The sequence below is a fragment of the Dendrobates tinctorius genome, unplaced genomic scaffold, assembly GCF_039654945.1.
Source record: "Dendrobates tinctorius isolate UK_male_01 unplaced genomic scaffold, ASM3965494v1 ptg000162l, whole genome shotgun sequence".
NCBI classification, from domain to species: Eukaryota; Metazoa; Chordata; class Amphibia; order Anura; family Dendrobatidae; genus Dendrobates; species Dendrobates tinctorius.
This window is the reverse complement of record NW_027361829.1, coordinates 61,542,385-61,567,636: the sequence shown is the minus strand read 5'-3', so window position 1 is coordinate 61,567,636 and position 25,252 is coordinate 61,542,385.

The following is a 25,252-nucleotide window of genomic DNA, read 5'->3' as shown; positions in this document are numbered from 1 at the left end:
GGTTTAAGACCAGGCCTTAATTTTGAAATCGGACCACTGTCACTTTATATGGTTATAACTCTGGAACGCTTCAACGTATCCCGCTGATTCTGAGACTGTTTTTTCGTGACATATTGCACTTCATGATAGTGGTAAAATTTCTGGGCTCCTACACTGATCGGGCAAGGAGAAGCTCAAATTTCAGCTTCTCCTGCTGTTCAATGCTGTGTTTGGTCTGTCAGATTGACCGACCAATCACAGCACTGTGGGTGCAGGGACCAAGTGCAAGGGTCCATGCCCCCCTTCCTGTGCCTCTCAGCTGTCATAGACAGCTGTCGGCACTGAACTGAAACTGTGTGTTTACACGCAGTGACAGTTCAAAGGCAGGATGTGCAGAGTCCGTCATGGTGCTGAAAGTTACCTCCTGCCATGACAGACTGTGCACGTCCATAGACATTAAGGGGTTAAAGTGACTTTGAGGGGTTAATGTGACAGAAAGTACCCAAAAGTGACAGCATTCTAAAAACTCCACCCTCAAAACCACATTCAGAAGTTTATTAACCCTTCAGGTGCTTCACAGGAATTTTTGCAGTGTGGAAGGAAAAAAATGTTACTGTAGAACCACATTTCTTTATCTTCACAAGTGTTAAAGGAGAAAATGAACTAAAAAATTTGTTGTGAAATTTCTCCAGATCACGCCGGTGCCTTACATGTGGTGGAAAAATAACTGTTTTGGCATGTGGCAGGGCTCAGAAGGAAAGGAAGCACCATTTAACTTTTTGAATGCAAAATTTGCTGGAATCGAAAGCGGAAGCCTTGTCGTGTTTGGAGAGCCCCTGATGTGCCTAAACAGCAAAAACCCACACGTGTAAACTAGGCAGACTCTCATGCTGAAGAAATGCCAAACGTGGATGCTAAATGTGGTTTAGGCACACTTTGGCTCAGAAAGGATGGGGGTGTTTGGATCTGGGGGCACAGAATTTGCTTAATTCCTTTTGGGTAGGGGGAAGAGCCATTTTGCTTTTCCAGAGCCTTTATGCTACCAGTAACATGGAAGCTCCATCTATTTCCATTGACAGATGATGTACCTGAGTGGGGACTTTCTTTTTTGTGGATTGATTTGAAGCTTTTATAAGGAAAATTTTACATAACATTTGGATCACATTTATCCTGTGCTCTATGCTGAGCACTTATATCAGTGTTTCCATCTAAATCTCTGAGCCTCATCATTCAGGTAAAACCTATAAGGATTGTATTTACTATAATGAGGCAACAGAGTTACTCTGCACTCTGTCTAGCCTCTGTTCAGCATTGTCCTTCTTTTCAGAGATGCCCATGAAGTTAATGATAAAAAGAACCCAGTGAGCACTAGAGTTATGCTTCAGAAAGCTGGATTTTGTAGGATGCTAAATGAATATCCATTGATACACAGTTCCAGATAATATACAGAAATGTTATCAAATAACGCCCTGGGCATGGGGGTGAAAGCAGCAACCTATGCAGCCACATTGACCCCAGTACCACCCCCCAGTAGGTAATCTATACTTAATTAACTTTTAAGATACTGGTATCTTGGATGGGTGGATATATGCTGAACTGAAAAGCAAAGGAGGAAATTATGTTTTGTGATATATATTTGATAACATTTCTCTATATTATCTAGCACTATTCATCAATGGATATTCATTTAGCATCCTGCAGAACCCAGTTTTCTGAAGCATAACTCTAGTGTTCAATGGGTTCTTTTTATCATTAACTTCATATAGGTGACAACAGTATCAGACACACTATCCACCGCTTACCTTCTCTCCATTACCTGCTTATTGTACTTCATGTATCAAAAAAAATTCTGCTGCTTTCATCCCCACCATTGGAGGTTTTTTGCTCTGTCTTTTTATTTGTTTCTATATTGTTGTTATTTAATAAAGTTATTAATTTTAACTCTTTCTCAATCACTTCTCATCTTTATGGCACCTAACTATAATAGATTCTGTTAATATCAGTGACAGCCAGGTGTCAGCTGTGATATCAGCTTCTGGATGTGTCCATATGTCCAAGGTAGGTAATCACCTGCTGACTTAGAAGCATGGATATGTGAAAGGTCATGAAGGGTTTCAAGGGGTTATCCAACTTTGGGAGATTTTTCTTTTTTTACTCGATCCACGGGCAGCATATATCAGACACTTGCTGTATAATCACAGTCATGTATGTTTAACTCTTATACGCTACAGCAATTCAGAGAAATACATACTTTAACAGCTGCCTGGTACCAAGCTGCATGTTGACTAGTCAGATAGGTGGGTCTCTGGCGTCTGGACCCCACCAGCTTCACTTGAGTAACAGGTCTCCCATACTATGTGCATGTAAATGTTGAGACCTGTCAGCCATTGACAGCGGGTGAGGAAAATCCACTTGGGGACCCGCCGGTCTGACTATTATCTTGTGCACATTGGTCTCTAGCGGCTTTTAAAATATGTTGGCGTTTCAGAGTCAAATATACAGGTCTGATACATACTGCCTATGGTGCGGGGAACACGTATCCCTTGTCACGTTCCCTGTAAATGGGTTGTCTGCGATAAGACAAGTCCATTAATAATAATATATCAGGTAATTACTGTAAATGCTAAATAATATTTATGTAATGTTTTTCCGTGAATGCGTTAAAAGACTAATTACCAGTAGGGTGTATTAATAGGTTTTATTATGCAAGCTATATCAGAAACAAGATCAGTCGCATAATGAAACTAGGGGAAACATCACCAATTGGCGAGCAACCCAGCTAGGAAAACACAACAACTCCAATAAATTATAATATACCAGAGAAACAGGAGTACACGGTGGAAACAAAAGAAATAAATAAATATAAATGTTTATTGTACATACAAAAATACATAAAAGTTATAACAAAATAGTCATAGTGCACCAAGGAACATGCAGGCAAACAAAGGGGCACCCGTCTGACAGTATAATCCTATATTTGTAAGCGCTCCGGTCAAGTGACCCCAAAGAAGAAATAATAAAGACAATGCAGCTTACCGAGGTGAATAGATGTCAGAAAGAGGGCCCCACAGCCAGATGTCCGCCCCCGACGCGCGTTTCGCAAGCACTGATGCCGCTTTCTCAAGGGGAAAGCGGCATCAGTGCTTGCGAAACGTGCGTCGGGGGCGGACATCTGGCTGTGGGGCCCTCTTTCTGACATCTATTCACCTCGGTAAGCTGCATTGTCTTTATTATTTCTTCTTTGGGGTCACTTGACTGGAGCGCTTACAAATATAGGATTATACTGTCAGACGGGTGCCCCTTTGTTTGCCTGCATGTTCCTTGGTGCACTATGACTATTTTGTTATACCTTTTATGTATTTTTGTATGTACAATAAACATTTATATTTATTTATTTCTTTTGTTTCCACCGTGTACTCCTGTTTCTCTGGTATATTATAAGCTATATCAGAAGGCTGAAACATGATATCACATGTCAAAATGTGGTAAATACGTTTCCTTCCATAAGGAGCATCCAGGGGAATATATGCACCAAGCTATGCTTTAAGCAGTTTAAGAAACATTTGATACGACATTCATAATACACCTTAATTCATATGAAGCACACTTCACATGTTATGTCTCCTTTTTCAAGTAATTGATTCCTGACAGCATGTCTGTGAATTAATAAAGCCAATTGCATGTAAATGTAGCTGTGTTATCTGTGTATCCTGAGGGAATTCTTCCCAGTTGACCATAAGTTCTGTTAGGGAATATGCAACTAATTTCTTATGTAATCACATATTCCTTATGTTCAAGAAGCACTTTTACATTTAGATCAAATACAACATATGCTTTTTATTTGAACTCTTAAATGGCAGCTAAATTGTACTTTATGATCGCACCCACGATCTGCTCGAGAGAGATGAGATGTAGGTCATATGAGCAATCTAAAACATCTGATTATTGAGTGCTTTAGAGAAAGAAATACGTATTCAAACTCCAACTGGGAAATTAAAAATTCATAGTGGATGGGGGATGTCTGAAAAATAGCTGTACACCACAAGTCTACGCACTTTCCATTTTATTATATACTATTTTCATAGAGATCAGGTTGCACAAAAGTGATCCATGCCTACTTTCCTTTCATTAAGTGCAACTACAGAGAGCTCAGCTGTTTGTCTGCTCTATAATGTTCCTTAATGATATTCCACATTAATGCACTTCATGCATAAATAATGGACCTGATCTTTAAATTATTTTGATGAGCTTTTACAAGATCACTGTTATATCACGACACTGCAGTGGACACTGTTAGTGCATCTTGAGATACGTCTGCCACAGGGGCACAATGGCTAGCTGATATATGAGAACACTTTGTGAGTCACTTTTATGGGATACTGTGGTTTCACTGTTATTTTGTAGGCATAGGGTTGTCCTACATCTTCCATTCTTCATAATACATGAAGTGCTGGGTTCCGGTGTTCAAATCCAACCAAGGATAACATTGCAAGGAGTTTGTATGTTCTCCCCGTGATTGTGTCGGTTTCCTCTCAGTTCTCCGGTTTCCTCCCATGCTCCAAAGACATACTGATAGGGAATATAGATTGTGAACCCCAATGGGGACAGCTATGATAATGTTGTTATGTAAAGATAAAAGTAGGTGGCACTCACCGGTCTGTGAAGTCCAATATTTATCGAAAAGGTTAAAATATCTTCAACGGGAGAATGGGAGATGGAGTGTATGAGCGACGACAGCCGTTTCGCGCTATTGTGCTTCTACGGGTCACATGATAATGTTGGTAAAGCACTGTGGACTCAATGGCACTATATAATTGAGTAAAATAAATAAATAAATAAAATAAACTTAGTAGTGGGCTTTTCTATTACAAATATGGAATATGGCATTTTTGTGGTTGTCTGGACAGGGCCAATGCAGAGCAGACTATACTTGTACTGACTGTTGCAGAACCCTCAGCACACCGAATAGGAGATGTATGCCCTTAATGCAGCAACCGACCGACTGCGACCCCCTGGGCAGCGGTAAACCAGATATCCCACTTCTGACCTCCCCCCACCTCTGTAAATCCCATGTCTATTGTAATGTACGTCTGGCGTCTTAATTGGAGCCTGTTATCTACTGGCACAACACACATTGATTATCCTGCCCTCTGTATGTATATATAATCTGAGACCGATGAATAAAATGTTGTCACACTGGAAATACATGGAGTAGCAGTGATCTTTTACATGTTCCCATGTTACAAAGCCTTTTGAACCAGCGTCCTTCATTCAGAAGTGAGGAAAAGCAGAGTGAGCCTCCTGAGAAACGGGGTGGTAATGTAAGAGGTATTACAGCACAGAAGACCCCGTTACACTGGTGGCAACAGTGGGAAATGATACCCCGTCAATAGGAGTAAAGGACTGAATGGAAAACAACTACCAGAAGTTAAAGAGGAATACATTAAAAGACCTGGTGGAAGCTCAAGGATTAATCGTTAGCAGCAAAACAAAAGCGGATTTGATAACAGCCATCATGGAACACGATAGTGCAGTGCCCCCCTATGTGAAAGTGGAAGAGACTGAATTCCAGAGGGAGGTAAAGAGCAGACTGGCGTTCTATGGCCCAAACCCTGCAGTAGAGATCGTATGAGAGGTGATGGCTGATGTGCGCACTGATCTGAAGGAAAAAATGGCAGAGCGGACCAGGATAGAGCTAGCCAAGATGGAGATGGCAGAGTGGACCAAAGTAGAGCTAGCCAAGATGGAGATGGCAGAGCGGAGAGTCAGCGAGCGGGGGGAGCTCTGGCCTCTGCTCAGGTACCGTCAGCAGTAAGCCACAAAAAAATCCAGTATAATGCCTTCCGACAGTTGGGGGAGGCAGAGGAAGACATTGATGGCTTTCTGCAGGACTTTGACTGGCAGTGTGCCCTTCATCAAGTGAAGCCAGAAGTTTGGGTTCAGGTTCTGGCAAGCAAGCTGACAGGCCGGGCAGCAGACGCCTATCGCACGGTACCTGATGAGAACTGTATGGACTATGAGCTGGTCAAAGAAGTGATCTTGGCCCGGTATGCGCTGACACCAGAGGCATACTGCCAAAATTTCTGCGGACTTATAAATCAGGTAACAGATACCCATGCTGAATGGGCCTGTAAACTACGGTGGTCACTGCTACAGTGGGTACAAGGGAGCCAAGCAACCACTAAGGAGGACGTCCTCCAGCTCTTCTTATTAGAGCAATTCTTTACTGGACTAAACCCCGAGACGCAAGAATGGCTTAGGGACAGACGGCCAATGACTCTTGAGGATTCCGCTCATCTGGCCGATGAACATCATAATGCCAGGAGGTCTCAGTTGTCAAGATCAAAGACTGTCAATAGGGGCCCTCCCATGGATCTGGAGGCTCCTAAACCACAGAAGATTGTCGGGGGAACAGCTAAAACCCTGGCTTACCAGAGTCCCCCTGGGGTGCGATGCCACACCTGCCATCAGCTGGGCCACCTGCAAAGACAATGTCCCAACCGGACACAGCGCACCCAGTGGCCAAAGGCGGGAACGGCTACCATCAACCGGGCCGCTGTACACTACACCCAGGGCGAAGCTGATCTGGCATTGGGGGCTATGACTAATCTGGGGATGAAAGAGATGGAGGAAGTGCTGCACAAAGTAGACCCCGTGCAGGCAGCCCGGGCAGATAATCGACAACAGCATCGACAGGCGGTATGGGTTAATGGGAAATGTATGCAGAGGCTAAGAGATTCCGGAGCAACTTTGACCCTTGTGAAGCCTCATCTCATCCGGGACCAAGAGAAGACGGACCGGACAGTGGCCGTCTGTGTAGCATGGGGGTCATACATCAAATGCCCACTGCCAGGATTCACCTGAACTGGGGAGTCGGGGATGGCCTTGTTGAGGTTGGCCTGATGGAGGATTTGCCTGCAGATGTCTTGCTGGGAAATAACTTGAGGCCCATGTCGTCTGCATTCTCGGTCGCCCCTCTGGCTGAAACCTATCCTGTGACCACCCGGAGACAAGCTCGAGCTGTGGAGGCAGAATCACACTCAGAGGAGGCCCAGGTAAGACACCCCAGCCCTACATGTATCCCCATAGCCAGACACATTTCTTGGGCCACCCCAGCTGAGTTTAAAAGGGAGGTACTTGAGGATCCCTCATTACAGGGGTATCGTGGGATGGCACAGGAGGGGAGAGGAGTACTGGAAGGGGAACAGTTTGTATGGCATCAGGGACTCCTCTACCGGGTTACAGAGCAGCGCCACACAGTGATGAGCCCCACTATAAAACGATAGCTGGTAGTTCCCAAAAAGTATAGGCAGGAGCTACTGCAAATCTCTCATGACAAACCCTTGGCCGGGCACCTCGGCGTCAGTCGCACCAGGCATCGTCTGACACAAAACTTCTTTTGGCCGGGGGTAACCTATGATCTTCGTCAGTACTGCCAGACCTGTGACTGTTGCCAGCGCATTGGCAAGAGGGGAGATCACTGCAAGGCCAACACCCCCTCCCCATTGTGGAGGAGCCATTTAGCCGAGTAGCGGTCGACCTGATAGGGCCGTTAGCCAAACCCAGTCCATCAGGGAAAAAGTATATATTGACAGTGGTAGATTATGCCACATGGTATCCAGAGGCGGTTGCATTACCTAACATACTGGCAGAGACAGTGGCGGCTGCCCTGCTCTAGTTTTTCTCACGTTTTAGATTTCCCCGGGAGGTTATCTTGGACCAGGGTAACCAGTTTACAGCAGAGGTGACCAACCAACTGTGGAAGCTGTGCGGCGTAAAGTCCATTAGAAGTGCCCCGTACCACCCGCAAACCAATGGGTTGTGTGAACGTTTTAATGGAACAGTAAAACTCATTGGGACTTTTACCAGGACCTACAGGGGCTGGGAGAAATTCTTGCCACACCTCCTGTTTGCCTATCGGGAGGTGCCCCAAGAATCCACAGGGTTCTCCCCGTTCGAATTGTTATACGGGAGGCGGGTAAGGCAACCCCTAGACTTAGTGCGAGAACACTGGGAAGGGGAGGGAACCATAGAAGGGATACCTATTGTGCCGTATGTGCTGGAATTCTGGGACCGCCTACAGGAGCTTACTCAGGCTGTATGTGGGAACATGCAGGCGGCCCAACGGCACCAGCGCGTATGGTACAATTGGAGGGCCAGAGAACGCACCTTTGAGATAGGACTGAAGGTCCTGGTGTTAGAACCAACTAGGCAGAACAAGTTCAAAGCTGCATGGCAAGGGCCCTACCAGGTAGTGGGGAAAATAGCCGACACCATCTACAATGTCGACGATTGTGACGACCCCAGGGTTATCCGCATGTTCCACTTGAATATGCTGAAGCCCTACCGGGAGCGCCCTGAAGAGGTAGTGGCCATCTGTGAACCCGAAGCAGAGGATTTAGCATGAGTACCCTTGCCTGATGTCTTAGGGGAGAGGACTCAGTATAAAACATGGGACCAGGTACTCTTGGGAGAAAACCTAGGGCCCCGGGAGAGACAGCAGGCGGAGGCGTTGTTGAGGCAGTGACAGAGGATGTTTTCAGAGAGACCGGGGTACACCCGCCTGGCACAACATAAGGTGGAGACCCAGGATCAGACCCCCCTGAGACAACCCCCTTTCCGCGTCCCTGAGTCTGTACGAGAAGGGATGCGACAAGAGATACAAGAGATGTTGCGTTTAGGGGTCATTGAAGAGTCAGATAGTCCCTGGGCATTCCACTTAATGTTAGTGCCCAAGAAGGAAGGGACTACCCGGTTTTGTGTAGACTATCACAAGCTAAATGAGAAAACGGTGATGCATGCGTATCCCATGCCACGTGTGGATGAGCTGTCAGACCGGCTGGCAGGGGCAAAGTATTTGACCACCATCAATCTAAGCAAAGGCTATTGGCAGACCCCCCTAAGTCCTGACACTATTCCCAAGTCTGCATTTGTCACCCCGTTCGGCTTATTCCAGTTTTGAGTTATGCCATTCGGGATGAAGAATGCCCCTGCGACCTTCCAGAGGCTGGCTGACTGGCTTCTGGATGGTCTCCAGGACTATACTTGTGCCTACCTGGATGACATCACCATCTACAGCGCGACATGGGATGAGCATTTAAATCACCTAGAGACAGTATTGGACAGGATCCACAAGGACGGAATCACCTTGAACTCCTCCAAAGAGTGTCACGTGGGCAAAGCAGAGGTTCAGTATTTAGGACATTGGGTGGGAAGTGGGAAACAGCGACCAGAACCAGCCAAGATTGAGGCCATAGCCAAATGGCCCACCCCACGCACTAAAACCCAGGTCATGGCATTTCTAGGGAAAGCAGGGTATTATAGGAAATTTGTCCCCAATTACAGCAGCGTAGCCAAGCCCCTCACTGATCTGACCCGTAAGAACCTCCCCCGCCAGGTAACCTGGACCCCCGAGTGTGAGGAAGCCTTCCGCCAGGTAAAAGACGCCCTCACAAATACCCCGGTATTGGCCGCACCCGATCCAACTAAACGTTTCCTTGTTCACACAGACACTTCTATGCTTGGATTGGTGGCAGTGCTGAGCCAAGTCGGGCCGGACGGTCAAGACCACCCGGTAGCTTACCTGAGTCGGAAACTATTGCCCCGCGAAGTAAGCTATGTGGCCATCGAGGAGTGCCTGGCAGTAGTATGGGCACTCAAGAAGTTACAACCATATTTGTATGGACGACAGTTTTCCCTCCTAACGGACCATAATCCCCTAGTGTGGCTTAATCGGGTCTCTGGAGACAATGGCAGATTACTGCGGTGGAGTTTAGCCCTACAACCTCTAGACTTCACGATCCACTACAGACCCAGCAAACAAAATGGCAATGCAGATGGACTAAGTCGACAAACAGAACTTGTACCAACCCCATAGACTTCGGTCATCCACAAGCCGATCCGTTAAGGATCAGACTGTGTATGCCGATCGCGTCGCTGAAAAGGGGGAGCCGTGTTGCAGAACCACCCAGCACACCGAATAGGAGATGTATGCCATTAATGCAGCAACCGACCGGCTGCGACCCCCTGGGCTGAGGTAAACAAGATATCCCACTTCTGACCTCCCCCCATCTCTGTAAATCCCACAGCTATTGTAATGTACGTCTATGTGTCTTAATTGGAGCCTGTTATCTACTGGCACGACACACATTAATTGTCCTGCCCTCTGTATGTATATATATTCTGAGACCGATGAGTAAAATGTTGTCACACTGGAAATAGATGGAGAAGCAGCGATCTTTTATATGTTCCCATGATACAAAGCCTTTCGAACCAGCGTCCTTCATTCAGAAGTGAGGAAAAGCAGAGTGAGCCTCCTGAGAAACGGGGTGGTAATGTAAGAGGTATTACAGCACAGAAGACCCCATTACACTGACTTTGTAAGTAGACGAAAACAGCATCACTAATTAATTCATATCTTCTGGGAAGCACTTATTATTATGATGTAGTAATAAAGATTTATCTTTTGTACATGTTTTAAGTTCAGATAGCTAATTTGAGAATCTCTTGCATTTTGTTTCAACATAACAGCTCACCGAATACTATTGTTTTTTGCTACAGGAAAATAAAAGTTATCATTTAGAGATGTGTAAATTTTTTGTAAATCAATTTTGCCAGCTTTGCCGAAATTCTTCTCAAAATTTGTTTTGCCTTGAATTGCAAATACTGCAAATCCCCCAATGACTATGATGTGTGAGAATGCCAAGGACTGTATACTTCTTTTTTTCAATTTTTTGAATGCAAAAACAGCCTCAGAAGGGAGAGGGGTATTTGAATTTTGGAGCACAGAATTCCCTGAATTTCTTTTGATGGATGAGGAGCCATACTCATTTACCAGAGCCTTATACTACCAGTAAAGTGAAAGTTCCCTATATTTCCATTAACAGTTGATGGACCTGAGTGGGGTGTTGTTATTTTGTTGTTTGAGTTGAAGACTTTTTTTGGGAACATTTTGCATAACATTTTGGATAACATTTTTCCTGTGATCTAGGCTGAGCACTAACATCAGTGCTTCCATCTAAATTTCCAAATTATGTGATTCAGATGAAACCCCAAGAGATCTATTCTTTATAATGAGGCAGCAGAGTTAATTTGGACTCCATCTTCCCTCGGTGCAGCAGTGTCCTTCTTTTCAGAGGTGCACATAACTGTGGCCGACTGCACTTTTATGCAACACTTAAAAAGACAGACAACTGAATCATAGGTCAGATGGCATCCACAGTGTGTCCATATGCCTCAATATAGGGATTATTCCTCCGGTTGTTCCGTCTGAATGACGTATTTTAGAGATTTACACAGAAATCCCAATGTAATGCACAGCATAGAGTGGGAGGTGGAATAAAGAAATCAACAGCAGGTGAAGAATTGGTTTTATTTATTTTTTTATGATGTTCCTTGTGCAGTATAAGTGATTAGATAACTTTATTCTTCAAGTAGGTGTGATTACAGCAGTACATATTTTTTCCATATTTTTTTCATCGTAAAGTTTTTTCATCGCCATAGTTTGAGAGCTATAATTTTTCTATATTTCTGCATACAGAGTCATGTAGGGCTTGTTTTTTGCAGGATGAGTTGACTTTTTTATTGGTACTTTTTTTTCATCTCTTTCTATTCCGATTTATGAGAGGCTGAATTATCCAAAAACAGCAATTCAGGAATTGTTTTTTGGTTTCTTATGCTGTTCACTAGAGTTGAGCGAAACGGGTCGGCCAAATTCAGAAGTAGCCGACTTTGGCTAAAGTCACGTTTCGCCGATCGAAACCTGACCATAGCGTGAGGTCGGCCATGAGGTCGCCGACTTGAGTACGAAAGTCGCGTTTCCCACATTGCATCCAGCGCCTTTTCTCAGCCAATCATCAAGGACGCACACTGTGGGCAACACGATTACATAGGCAGCGGCCCCCACCATCTTAGAGAAGGGCATTCAAGTGATTGGCTGGATTTGTGTGGCATCACAGTGGCCATAATAGGCTATGACCGCAGACCGCCATCTTACTTCTGCCGATCTTAGCATAGGGAGAGGTTGCTGCTACTCATTCTCAATAGGGAGAGTGTTTAGGCAGGAAAAAAAAGATGCTTCTGCTGATAGCGATTTTCACTGCACAACACAACAGTACAGTGTGCAGTGACAGGGGAGGCTATATTTGTGTGCAGCAGCTCTGTTAGTGATTAGGCTGCCTTATAAGGCTACCTGATAGCTGCACTGCTGTGTGCACACTGCTGTGCAGACTGCTTTTTTCAAAGCAAAAATACTTTTATTCCTTTTTTTCTGCACAGTAGTTACTGAGCATAAATTTTTCAACACACCGTATAGAGGTGTACGCTCCTCACACACTACCGTGTACCGGCTGGTATCACGGACAAATACATGCTATATGTGTATGACTCCGTAAAAAAATACAGGGAGATTAACATTTTTCCATACATACACCGTATAGAGGTGTCTGATTCTTAAACAGTATCGTATACTGCTGCTCTTATTACGGTCACATCTACACAGAGTCAGCGTGTGTCTGTGAGACTCCGTAAATACATATACGGACATTTCCATTTCTCCATACACCGTATTGAGCTGTCCGATTCTCAAACAGTATTGTATATCTGCTGTTCTTATTACGGTCACATCTACACAGAGTCAGCGTGTGTCTGTGAGACTCCGTAAATACATATATGGACATTTCCATTTCTCCATACACCGTCTTGAGCTGTCCTATTCTCAAACAGTATTGTATATCTGCTGTTCTTATTACGGTCACATCTACACAGAGTCAGAGTGTGTCTTTGAGACTCTGTAAATACATATACGGACATTTCCATTTCTCCATGCACCGTATTGAGCTGTCCGATTCTTAAACAGTATTGTATATCTGCTGTTCTTATTACGGTCACATCTACACAGAGTCATCGTGTGTCTGTGAGACTCCGTAAATACATATACGGACATTTCCAGTTCTCCATACACTGTATTGAACTGTCCGATTCTCAAACAGTATTGTATATCTGCTGTTCTTATTACGGTCACATCTACACAGAGTCAGCATGTGTCCGCGAGATTCTGTAAATACATATATGGACATTTCCATTTCTCCATACACCGTATTGAGCTGTCCCATTCTCAAACAGTATTATACATCTGCTGTTCTTATTACGGTCACATCTACACAGTCGGCTTGTGTCTGTGAAACTCCGTAAATACATATACGGACATTTCCATTTCTCCATACACCATCTTGAGCTGTCCGATTCTCAAACAGTATTGTATATCTGCTGTTCTTATTACGATCACATCTACACATAGTCAGCGTGTGTCTGTGAGACTCAGTAAATACAAACAGTATCTGTTATGAATGGGTCACCGAGGAGAAAAAAGCAAAACAAGCTAAGTCACAGAAAACCAGAGAGGTTGGTAACTATGCAGATTGCAGATACCTGATCCTAACCACACAACTAGTAGCAGCCGTGGAGCGTACCTACGATGATCGCAGATGCTTCGTCACAGCCGGAGGACTAAATAAGCCTGAAGCATGAATAGGGGAAAACTAACTGCCCCAGAGCAGACTCCAAAGGAAAGACAGCTCCCACACATGTATTGACGGTGAAACAAGATGAAAGCACAAACACAGGCAGGAAAATAGGCTGAGCAAATGATGGGGCCCAAACTAACTAGAAAGGATAGGAAAGGAAAGACACTGTCTGCAATCTGCAAAAACCCCTACAAAAATAATGTCCAACACTTCTGATAGCAAAATTAACCCTGAAGTCACTCGACTTCTCCCACTATATCAGCACTCTGAAATATTCTGAGACAGAGCAAAAAGAGGCCAATCTAATAGGGGACAAAAAGCAAATTGGCAAATACAGATAAATAAGAGTGGAAATTCAGTGCAGCCCCAGCCGGGGCTGGCTGACCACACAAAAAACTGAATAGACCAACAAAATCAAGTGTGAACATTAGCAGAAAAGCTTAGCTTTAGATGACTAGAACAGAGCTGAAAACCAAGACCTGACAAGCAGAAGGAATACCCAGCACCAGAATAGGGCGTCAGCTGTCTTAAATCCAGTCTGAGATTCCTGAGGTCCAATCATCATCCTCATTATCAGGTGGCAGATCTCTACTGATTAAATCAGCCTCACTACCTCCTGTTACCACCAGAGGGAGCCTGGAAGGAGAACTCACAACTAGAGTTGAGCGAAACGGGTCGAAAAAATTCAAAAGTCGCCGACTTTTGGCAAAGTCGGGTTTCATGAAACGAAACCCGACCCTAGGATGAGGTCGGCCACGAGGTCGGCGACTTACGCGCCAAAGTCGCGTTTCAAAAGTTTGTTTTGCGCTCTTTTTCAGCCAATCAGGATCCACGGACACTGTGGGCAATGTGATGACATAGGCACGGGTCACCACCATCTTTCAGAAGGGCATGCAAGTGATTGGCTTGCTTTGGTGGGCGTCACAGGGGGTATAAAAGGGCGTGCACGCCGACCGCCATCTTACTTCTGCCGATCTTAGTATAGGGAGAGGTTGCTGCTGATTCTGTAGGGAGAGCGTTAGGCAGGGAAGAAGACAAAAAAACTGCTTCTGCTGCTAGCGATTTGGCCTGCACAACACACCAGTCACTGTGTGTGCAGTGCAAGGGGAGGCTATATAGTGGTGTATCAGTGGTGTTGGTTGTTGGGCTGCCTTTTAAGGCTTCCTGACAGGCTGGCATTTCTGTGTACCCACTGCTCCGCAAACTGCTTTTTTAAAAGCAATCCCAATTTTTTTTTTTGTCCTGCTGAGAAGAAAAAAAAACTGCTTCTGCTGCTAGCAATTTGGCCTGCACAACACACCAGTCACTGTGTGTGCAGTGCAAGGGGAGGCTATATAGTGGTGTATCAGTGGTGTTGGTTGTTGGGCTGCCTTCTAAGGCTTCCTGACAGGCTGGCATTGCTGTTTACCCACTGCTCCGCAAACTGCTTTTTTAAAAGCAATCCAATCTCCCTTATCCTCTAGTCACTTTTGTCACAGCTGTGCCATCGAGCCTGTCACATAGCGCTCAGATATTCATTGGGCCTCACACAATCCAAAAGTGTCCAGTGTCCAAAAGTGTGTGCAGAGATTCAAAATCTCCCTTATCCTCTAGTCACTTTGGTCACAGCTGTGCCATCAAGCCTGTCACATAGCGCTCAGATATCAGTGGGCCTCACACAATCCAAAAGTGTCCACTGTCCACAAGTGTGTGCAGAAATTCAAAATCTCCCTTATCCTCTAGTCACTTTTGTCACAGCTGTGCCATCGAGCCTGTCACATAGCGCTCAGATATCAGTGGGCCTCACACAATCCAAAAGTGTCCACTGTCTACAAGTGTGTGCAGAAATTCAAAATCTCCCTTATCCTCTAGTCACTTTTGTCACAGCTGTGCCATCGAGCCTGTCACATAGCGCTCAGATATCAGTGGGCCTCACACAATCCAAAAGTGTCCACTGTCCACAAGTGTGTGCAGAAATTCAAAATCTCCCTTATCCTCTAGTCACTTTTGTCACAGCTGTGCCATCGAGCCTGTCACATAGCGCTCAGATATCAGTGGGCCTCACACAATCCAAAAGTGTCCACTGTCCACAAGTGTGTGCAGAAATTCAAAATCTCCCTTATCCTCTAGTCACTTTTGTCACAGCAGTGCCATCGAGCCTGTCACATAGCGCTCAGATATCAGTGGGCCTCACACAATCCAAAAGTGTCCACTGTCCACAAGTGTGTGCAGAAATTCAAAATCTCCCTTATCCTCTAGTCACTTTTGTCACAGCTGTGCCATCGAGCCTGTCACATAGCGCTCAGATATCAGTGGGCCTCACACAATCCAAAAGTGTCCACTGTCCACAAGTGTGTGCAGAAATTCAAAATCTCCCTTATCCTCTAGTCACTTTTGTCACAGCAGTGCCATCGAGCCTGTCACATAGCGCTCAGATATCAGTGGGCCTCACACAATCCAAAAGTGTCCACTGTCCACAAGTGTGTGCAGAAATTCAAAATCTCCCTTATCCTCTAGTCACTTTTGTCACAGCTGTGCCATCGAGCCTGTCACATAGCGCTCAGATATCAGTGGGCCTCACACAATCCAAAAGTGTCCACTGTCCACATGTGTGTGCAGAAATAAAAAATCTCCCTTATCCTCTAGTCACTTTTGTCACAGCAGTGCCATCGAGCCTGTCACATAGCGCTCAGATATCAGTGGGCCTCACACAATCCAAAAGTGTCCAGTGTCCAAAAGTGTGTGCAGATATTCAAAATCTCCCTTATCCTCTAGTCACTTTTGTCACAGCAGTGCCATCGAGCCTGTCACATAGCGCTCAGATATCAGTGGACCTCACACAATCCAAAAGTGTCCACTGTCCACAAGTGTGTGCAGAAATTCAAAATCTCCCTTATCCTCTAGTCACTTTTGTCACAGCTGTACCATCGAGCCTGTCACATAGCGCTCAGATATCAGTGGGCCTCACACAATCCAAAAGTGTCCAAAAGTGTGTGCAGATATTCAAAATCTCCCTTATCCTCTAGTCACTTTTGTCACAGCAGTGCCATCGAGCCTGTCACATAGCGCTCAGATATCAGTGGGCCTCACACAATCCAAAAGTGTCCAGTGTCCAAAAGTGTGTGCAGATATTCAAAATCTCCCTTATCCTCTAGTCACTTTTGTCACAGCAGTGCCATCGAGCCTGTCACATAGCGTTCAGATATCAGTGGGCCTCACACAATCCAAAAGTGTCCACTGTCCACAAGTGTGTGCAGAAATTCAAAATCTCCCTTATCCTCTAGTCACTTTTGTCACAGCTGTGCCATCGAGCCTGTCACATAGCGCTCAGATATCAGTGGGCCTCACACAATCCAAAAGTGTCCAGTGTCCAAAAGTGTGTGCAGATATTCAAAATCTCCCTTATCCTCTAGTCACTTTTGTCACAGCAGTGCCATCAAGCCTGTCACATAGCGCTCAGATATCAGTGGGCCTCACACAATCCAAAAGTGTCCAGTGTCCAAAAGTGTGTGCAGATATTCAAAATCTCCCTTATCCTCTAGTCACTTTTGTCACAGCAGTGCCATCGAGCCTGTCACATAGCGCTCAGATATCAGTGGGCCTCACACAATCCAAAAGTGTCCAGTGTCCAAAAGTGTGTGCAGATATTCAAAATCTCCCTTATCCTCTAGTCACTTTTGTCACAGCAGTGCCATCGAGCCTGTCACATAGCGCTCAGATATCAGTGGGCCTCACACAATCCAAAAGTGTCCACTGTCCACAAGTGTCTGCAGAAATTCAAAATCTCCCCTGTCCTATAGACACCTTGTACCTTGTTTTACATTACTATATAGTTTTTTGGATTTTGTCTACATTTCTACCAAAAATGAGTAAGGCTGGTGGAAGAGGCCGTGGAATTGGGCGGGGGTTGGCAGCTGGTAATGATGGTGTTGGTGGTGGATCTGATGGTAGTGGCAAGAGCAAAATAGGACCGAATGCAGGAGGTGCTGACCCTGCGTCATCGTCTGGCTACATAAGGCCTCGAACGCTTAGTTTTCTTGGAGTTGGCAAACCGCTTTTAAAGCCAGAGCATCAGGAAAAAGTTTTGTCTTACATTGCTGACTCAGCCTCCAGCTCTATCGCCTCCTCTTCTTCAGTTGTAAAAAGTAAAAGCACTGAGTCGTCATTGGAGGCTCATGTTCATGAACCACACCTTTCCTTGTGTCCTTCACCCCAACCAAGATTGAAGGATGACGCAGGCCATACTACTGATTACTCCATGGAGCTGTTTTCACATACCATGCCTGGATTATCAAGTCAAATGGTGAATTACCCAGGCCAAGATGAATCTGACATGGAGTGCACTGATGCACAGCCGCTGATGGATGATTCTGCTGGTACATTCACTCAGAGCACTACATTGTCCTCGCAGTGTACAGAGCCAGATTCTGACCCTGATGAGACTCAGGTGCCCCTTCCCGCACACTATACCACCATACACGGTGACACAGAGGAAGGTGCACATGACATAGAAGAGGAGGTGATGGATGACCCAGTTGTTGACCCAGATTGGCATCCATTGGGGGAAGAGGGTGCTGCTTCCAATAGCTCAGATGAGGAGCATCCACAGCAGACATCGACATCGCAACAGCTGTTATCTGGCAGGCCCGGAGCACTCCAAAGACAGGTTCCAAACATCAAAAGAGTTGCTGGACAGCTTGTCCAGAGGGTCAAAAGATCACAGCGTGCTAGGCCGCAAAATGTCTGCCAAAGTAGGAAGAGTGCAGTGTGGCACTTTTTTGAACAAAATCCTCATGATCAGGCCAAGGTTATCTGTAAGAAGTGCGCAAAGACCTTTAGCCGAGGGAAAAATCTGAAAAATTTGAATACCAGTTGCATGCTTAGACATTTAACCAGCATGCACTTGCAAGCGTGGACACAACACCAAACCTCAAGTGCCACATGTGCAACTGATCACAACAAAGGTAGTCAGCAACGCTACATTGTTTCCCCCACTGTAAGCCCACCGGTTAGCACAGCAGCAAATGTTGAGGTGTCGTTGCAAGACCACAGCAGTCAGGGAATCCCACTGTTATATCAACGAAATACTGATTCTAGGCCATCAGAACGAACACCAACTCCATCACCATCATCAACCCTCTCTCAGTCCGCCCTGTCCACCGCTACTTCCACCATATGCAGCTCTCAAGTCCAGCTCACCCTCCCAGACACTATGAGTAGGTCAAGAAAGTACTCAGTCTCTCATCTGCGTACACTGGGTTTGAACGCCCACATTGCCAAACTAATCTCGTTTGAGATGATGCCCTTTCGGTTGGTGGAAAGCACAGCTTTCCGCGAATTCATGGCCTATGCAGTACCACGCTATGACCTACCCAGTCGCCACTTCTTCTCTCGCAAAGCCATCCCAGCCCTCCACCATCATGTGAAAGACCGCATTGTCCATGCACTCAAGCAGTCAGTGAGCGGAAAGGTGCACCTCACAACTGATGCATGGTCCAGTCGGCATGGCCAGGGCCGTTACGTGTCCATCACTGCGCACTGGGTTAATGTGGTGGATGCAGGGTCCACAGGGGACAGCGGTGGTGGGACAGTGCTGCCTAGCCCACGGTATAGGAAACAGTTGGCTGTAGGCGTTCGACCATCCTCCTCCTCCACCTCCTCCAGAAGCGAAAGCTCGTCCACAGAGCGCAGTCGTACGAGCACTCCATCTGCAGCTGCCACTGTTGCACACGATGTGTCCCCCTATCGAGCAGCTAGTGGAAAGCGTCAGCAGGCTGTGTTGCAGATGATGTGTTTGGGTGACAGACACACCGCCGAGGTGCTGGCCGAGTACTTGAAGCGACAAACTGAGTCATGGCTGGGCAGTGTACATCTTGAGGCAGGCAAGGTAGTTAGTGATAACGGCCGTAATTTTGTGTCAGCCATAGCCCTTTCAAAACTCAGCCACATACCTTGCTTGGCTCACACCTTGAACCTGGTGGTGCAGTGCTTCCTCAAAAATTATCCGGAGTTAACAGCCCTGCTCCAGAAGGTGCGAAGACTGTGCGCGCACATCCGCCGGTCGCCTGTACACTCCGTTCGTATGCAGAAGCTGCAGCGATTGCTCCACCTTCCCAACCACCGCCTCATTATCGACAATGCAACAAGGTGGAACTCCACCCTGCACATGGTGGAGCGGCTGTGCGAGCAGAGGCAGGCCATAATGCATTTGTGGGAGGATACACGGCCAGGCACTTTGAGAGCAGACATGGAGTTGACAGGTGTGCAGTGGTCAAAGCTGAAAGACCTTTGTAAAGTCTTTCAGTGTTTTGAGGAATGCACACGGCTGGTAAGCGCAGACGATGCCATCCTAAGCATGAGCATCCCACTTATGCGTCTGCTCATGCAAACTTTGACACACCTTAAGGAGCAGGCATCTGCAGCCAATGTTGATGAGAAGGAAGAGGAGGAGGGAATCCTTGATGACATTCAGCCATTGTCTGCTCAGGTACCTCTCCTGGACGAGGTGGAGGAAGAAGAGGAGGAGGAGGAGGATGATGGGGATGATTACTTAGGGGAGGAGGATGCATCTCGTGGGGCAAGTGAAAATGTTGGCGTGGCAAGGTCTGGTACAGGGTTTGTGCGTGACTGGAGGGATGTGGATTTGCCAGAAAGTGCTCCTCCACCCAGCACTCGCAGTTCATCATTGACACCAGGAACATTGGCCCACATGTCAGATTATGCCTTGCGGATCCTAAAAAGGGACCCCCGCATTGCCAAAATGATGAACGATGACGACTACTGGTTGGCCAGCATCCTGGATCCACGCTATAAAGGCAAATTACAAAACATCATGCCACAGGAGAACCTTGAACTAATATTGGCTAATAAACAAGCAACTCTGGTAAATCGGTTGCTTGAGGCATTCCCAGCACACAGCAGCGGTGATGGTTCTCACACGAGCCGTACGGGCCGGGGGCAGCTTGGCAGAGGTGTTCGTGGTGCACACAGCATTAGTGACGTTGGAGACAGGGGTTTCATGACAATGTTGTGGACTGATTTTTCAAATACCGCTCACACAACTGGTAATACTGCATCGATGGAAAGTGACAGGAGACAGCAGTTGTCAACTATGGTAACAAACTACTTTTCCTCCCATATCGATGTTCTCCCACACAGGTCATTCCCCTTTGCCTATTGGGCCGCTAAACTGGACACCTGGCCTGAATTGGCCCAATATGCCTTACAGGAGCTCGCTTGCCCAGCTGCAAGTGTGCTATCGGAAAGAGTCTTCAGTGCACCTGGATCAATCCTGACAGAAAAAAGGACCCGTCTGTCAACCCAAAATGTGGATGATCTAACCTTCATTAAAATGAACCACGCATGGGTTTCCAACGATTTTGTCCCACCTTCCCCGATGACACATAGGGTGACAGAAAAATGGCTTGCTTTGGTCCACCTCTTCCTGGTACTTCACCTATTTCACCTTTTGCATCAGCTGAATGTCCAACATCAACATATGCCACTTTCTAAAACTCCCTAACTGTGCTGCCTCCCCCCCATGGCCGGGGTCACCACCTACCGCACGACACCGTGCGAGTGCCGTTGCCCTGGACAGGTGGGTAGGCCGACTCTTAGGCGTGGGCACTGGCACAGGGTCCCTCATAGTGCAATCAAGTGTCTCTGACGGTGGTGGTGCACACCCGCCGTCAGACACACCGCTGTACTATGAGGGGCCCAGTGCCAGTACCGACGCCCACGAGTGGGCCCCCCTTGCTTGGGCAGGGCCACAGCATTTGCAATCTTTACCTCTCCCTGCTCCTCCGCTGTGTAATCTGGGCCGTCAAATCCATACTGTGCCTGACACCGTCTGAGCCTGCCTCCTGAGACATATATTTTGAATGTGTACGCTATCCATACATGTTATCCAGGGATACGGTACCCTTTCTAACCTTTGTGCAATCACGTGCAATCCATACTGGGCCTAACACCGTCTGAGCCTGCCTCCTGAGACATATATTTTGAATGTGTACGCTATCCATACATGTTATCCGGGGATACGGTACCCTTTCTAACCTTTGTGCAATCACGTGCAATCCATACTGGGCCTAACACCGTCTGAGCCTGCCTCCTGAGACATATATTTTGAATGTGTACGCTATCCATACATGTTATCCAGGGATACGGTACCCTTTCTAACCTTTGTGCAATCACGTGCAATCCATACTGGGCCTAACACCGTCTGAGCCTGCCTCATGCTGTATAGACATATATTTTGAATGTGTACGCTATCCATACATGTTACCCGGGGATACGGTACCCTTTCTAACCTTTGTGCAATCAGGTGCAATCCATACTGGGCCTAACACCGTCTGAGCCTGCCTCCTGAGACATATATTTTGAATGTGTACGCTATCCATACATGTTATCCAGGGACACGGTACCCTTTCTAACCTTTGTGCAATCACGTGCAATCCATACTGGGCCTAACACCGTCTGAGCCTGCCTCATGCTGTATAGACATATATTTTGAATGTGTACGCTATCCATACATGTTATCCAGGGATACGGTACCCTTTCTAACCTTTGTGCAATCACGTGCAATCCATACTGGGCTTAACACCGTCTGAGCCTGCCTCCTGAGACATATATTTTGAATGTGTACGCTATCCATACATGTTATCCAGGGATACGGTACCCTTTCTAACCTTTGTGCAATCACGTGCAATTCATACTGGTCCTAACACCGTCTGAGCCTGCCTCATGCTGTATAGACATATATTTTGAATGTGTACGCTATCCATACATGTTATCCAAGGATACGGTACCCTTTCTAACCTTTGTGCAATCACGTGCAATCCATACTGGCCCTAACACCGTCTGAGCCTGCCTCTTGCTGTATAGACATATATTTTGAATGTGTACGCTATCCATACATGTTATCCGGGGATACGGTACCCTTTCTAACCTTTGTGCAATCACGTGCAATCCATACTGGGCCTAACACCGTCTGAGCCTGCCTCCTGAGACATATATTTTGAATGTGTACGCTATCCATACATGTTATCTGGGGATACGGTACCCTTTCTCACCTTTGTGCAATCACGTGTAATCCATACTGGGCGTGAGAACGGCTGGCGAGCTGTTAAGCAAGCTACAGCACCTGTCCAGACAAGTACAGGGATTCCCTAGTGAGAAGACTTATTTGATTGTTTTCAATGTTGGGACAGCAATTTTTGGGGAGCACTATACTCTGGAGAATGATAGATGGGGCCCACCATACACTGGAACATTCCAAAGGTGGACATCAGACACTGGAGCAGCATTTACAGGGCCCATTATACACTAGAGCATTAGAAATGGGGCCCATTATGTTTGGAGCATTATTTGGGCCCATAAGACAGTGGAGCTTCATCCATGGGGACCAACATATACTGTAGCATTATGTGGAGCTCATCATATATTGTTTCAAACATTATATGGGACCAATGATTCTGTATGGAGAAATAGATGGGCCTCGTCATGAGATGTAAAAAGTGAGGTATTTTTCATTGTACTATACCGCTATTTCTCTGCCGTATCGGAGCATGATGAGTTGTGGTATGTGTTAAACGGGCGCTCTTTCGCCCAGGGCACATGAAAACCTGGAGCCAGCCCTCCCCCCCCACAGTTTGTAGCCAAATAACCCTCATTTTTCAGTGCGTAACTTGTATTATGAAGTTAATTAAGGTTGACAAGCTTAAGAAAGAAGAATTGATGCTTTTGGCATTCAAATGGGAACTGTAGGTGTGTTTCCTGTCCTCCTCTCACTGCCGACTTTTATTCCCCGTTGACTTACATTGGGTTTCGTGTTTCGGGACGACCCCGACTTTTCCCTATAATCGGACGATCTTGCTCGACCCGACTTTTGGAAAAGTCGGGTTTCACGAAACGAAACGCGACCCTAAAAAACCAAAAGTCGCTCAACTCTACTCACAACTGGTGGACCAGAGAATGAACTCACAATAAGTATCGATATCTGGTGTTCTTATTACGGTCACATCTACACAGAGTCAGCGTGTGTGTGACACTCTGTAAATACATATACGGAGATTGACAGTTTCTCCAACAACGTATACAGCTGTACACTTCTGGTACAGTACCGTATATCTGCTTGTTGGATTACGGTGAAATACATACTGGGTGAGCATCTGTGACTCACACAATATATACATATATACAGAGATTTCACTTTTTACATACACCTTACACAGCTGTACGCTCCTCATACAGTACCATTTCTCTGCTGGTATTCTTTGTACATTTTCCCAAACATGAGGAAGTATGGTGGAAGAGGCCACGGACGTGGGCGGGGGCGCAGCTGGTACTGATGGTGGTGCATCGGCTGGTTCTGGCAAAAGCACAATAGCAGCTAAGGCAGGAGGTGTTGAGCCTGCGTCATCGTCTGGCACAAGAAGGCCTTTAAGGTTCCCTTTTCTGGGAGTAGGTAAACCGCTTTTAAAGCCGGAGCATCAGGAACAGGTTTTGGCTTACATTGCTAAAACGGCCTCCAGCTCTATTGCCTCCTCTTCTGAAGTGACAAAAACTGCAAGCACAGAGTCGTCAGTGCAGGCTTCTGGTCAGGAACAACACCTTTCCTTGTGTCCTTCACCCACACCAAAAGTGAAGGATGCCGCAGCACACATGAGATTACTCCATGGAGCTCTTTTCACATACCATTCCTGGGTTATCAAGTCAAATCCTGAATTCCCCAGTCCAAGATGAATCTGACATGGAGTGCACTGATGCACAGCCACTGCTAGATGATTCTGCTGGTACATTCACCAACAGCACTACATTGCCCTCGCAGTCTACTGAGCCCGAATCAGACCCTGATGAACTCAGGTGACCCTTCCCGCATACTATACCACCTTACACGGTGACACAGAGGAAGGTACAGAGGAAGGTGCAGATGACATTGAAGACGAGGTCATGGATGACCCAGTTGTTGACACGGATTGGCATCCATTGGGGGAAGAGGGTGCCGGTGACAATAGAACAGGAGAAGGATCCACAGCAGGCATCATCATCGCAGCAGCAGTTATCCAACATGCACTTGCAAGCGTGGACAGACTGCAAAAGCTCAGGTAGCACATGTGCACCTGCTCCGACTGAAGTTAGCCGGCAACGCTCCATTGCTTCCCCCCACTGTAAGGCCACAGCTAAGCACACCACCATCAAGAAATGTTGAGGTGTCATCTCTAGGCCAAAGCAGTCAGGGAATCACAATATTTTCACGAGGAAACACTGAATCTAGGCCATCAACACCCTCACCATCACCAACCCCTTCTCAGCTGAGGAGCAACAGGAGGAGGAGGAGGAGGAGGAAAGCCTTGATGACAGTCAGCCATTGTCTGGTCAGGGAACTGTCATGGATGAGGTGGAGGAAGAAGAGCAAGATGAGGAGGAGGATGAGGGGGATGATTATTTTGGGAAGGAGGATGCTTCTCAGGGGGGCAAGAGAAAATGTGGGCGTGCCAAGGTCAGGTACAGGGTTTGGGCGTGACTGAAGGGATGTGGATTTGCCAGAAAGTGCTCCACTCACCACTGGCAGTGCAGCATTGACACCTGGAACATTGACCCAAATGTGTGATTATGCCTTGCGGATCCTAAAAAGGGACCTCTGCATTGCCAAAATGATGAGGGATGATGACTACTGGTTGGCCAGCATCCTCGATCCACTCTATAAAGGCAAATTACATGACATCATGCCACAGGAGAGTCTAGAGCTAATATTGGCTAACAAACAAGCA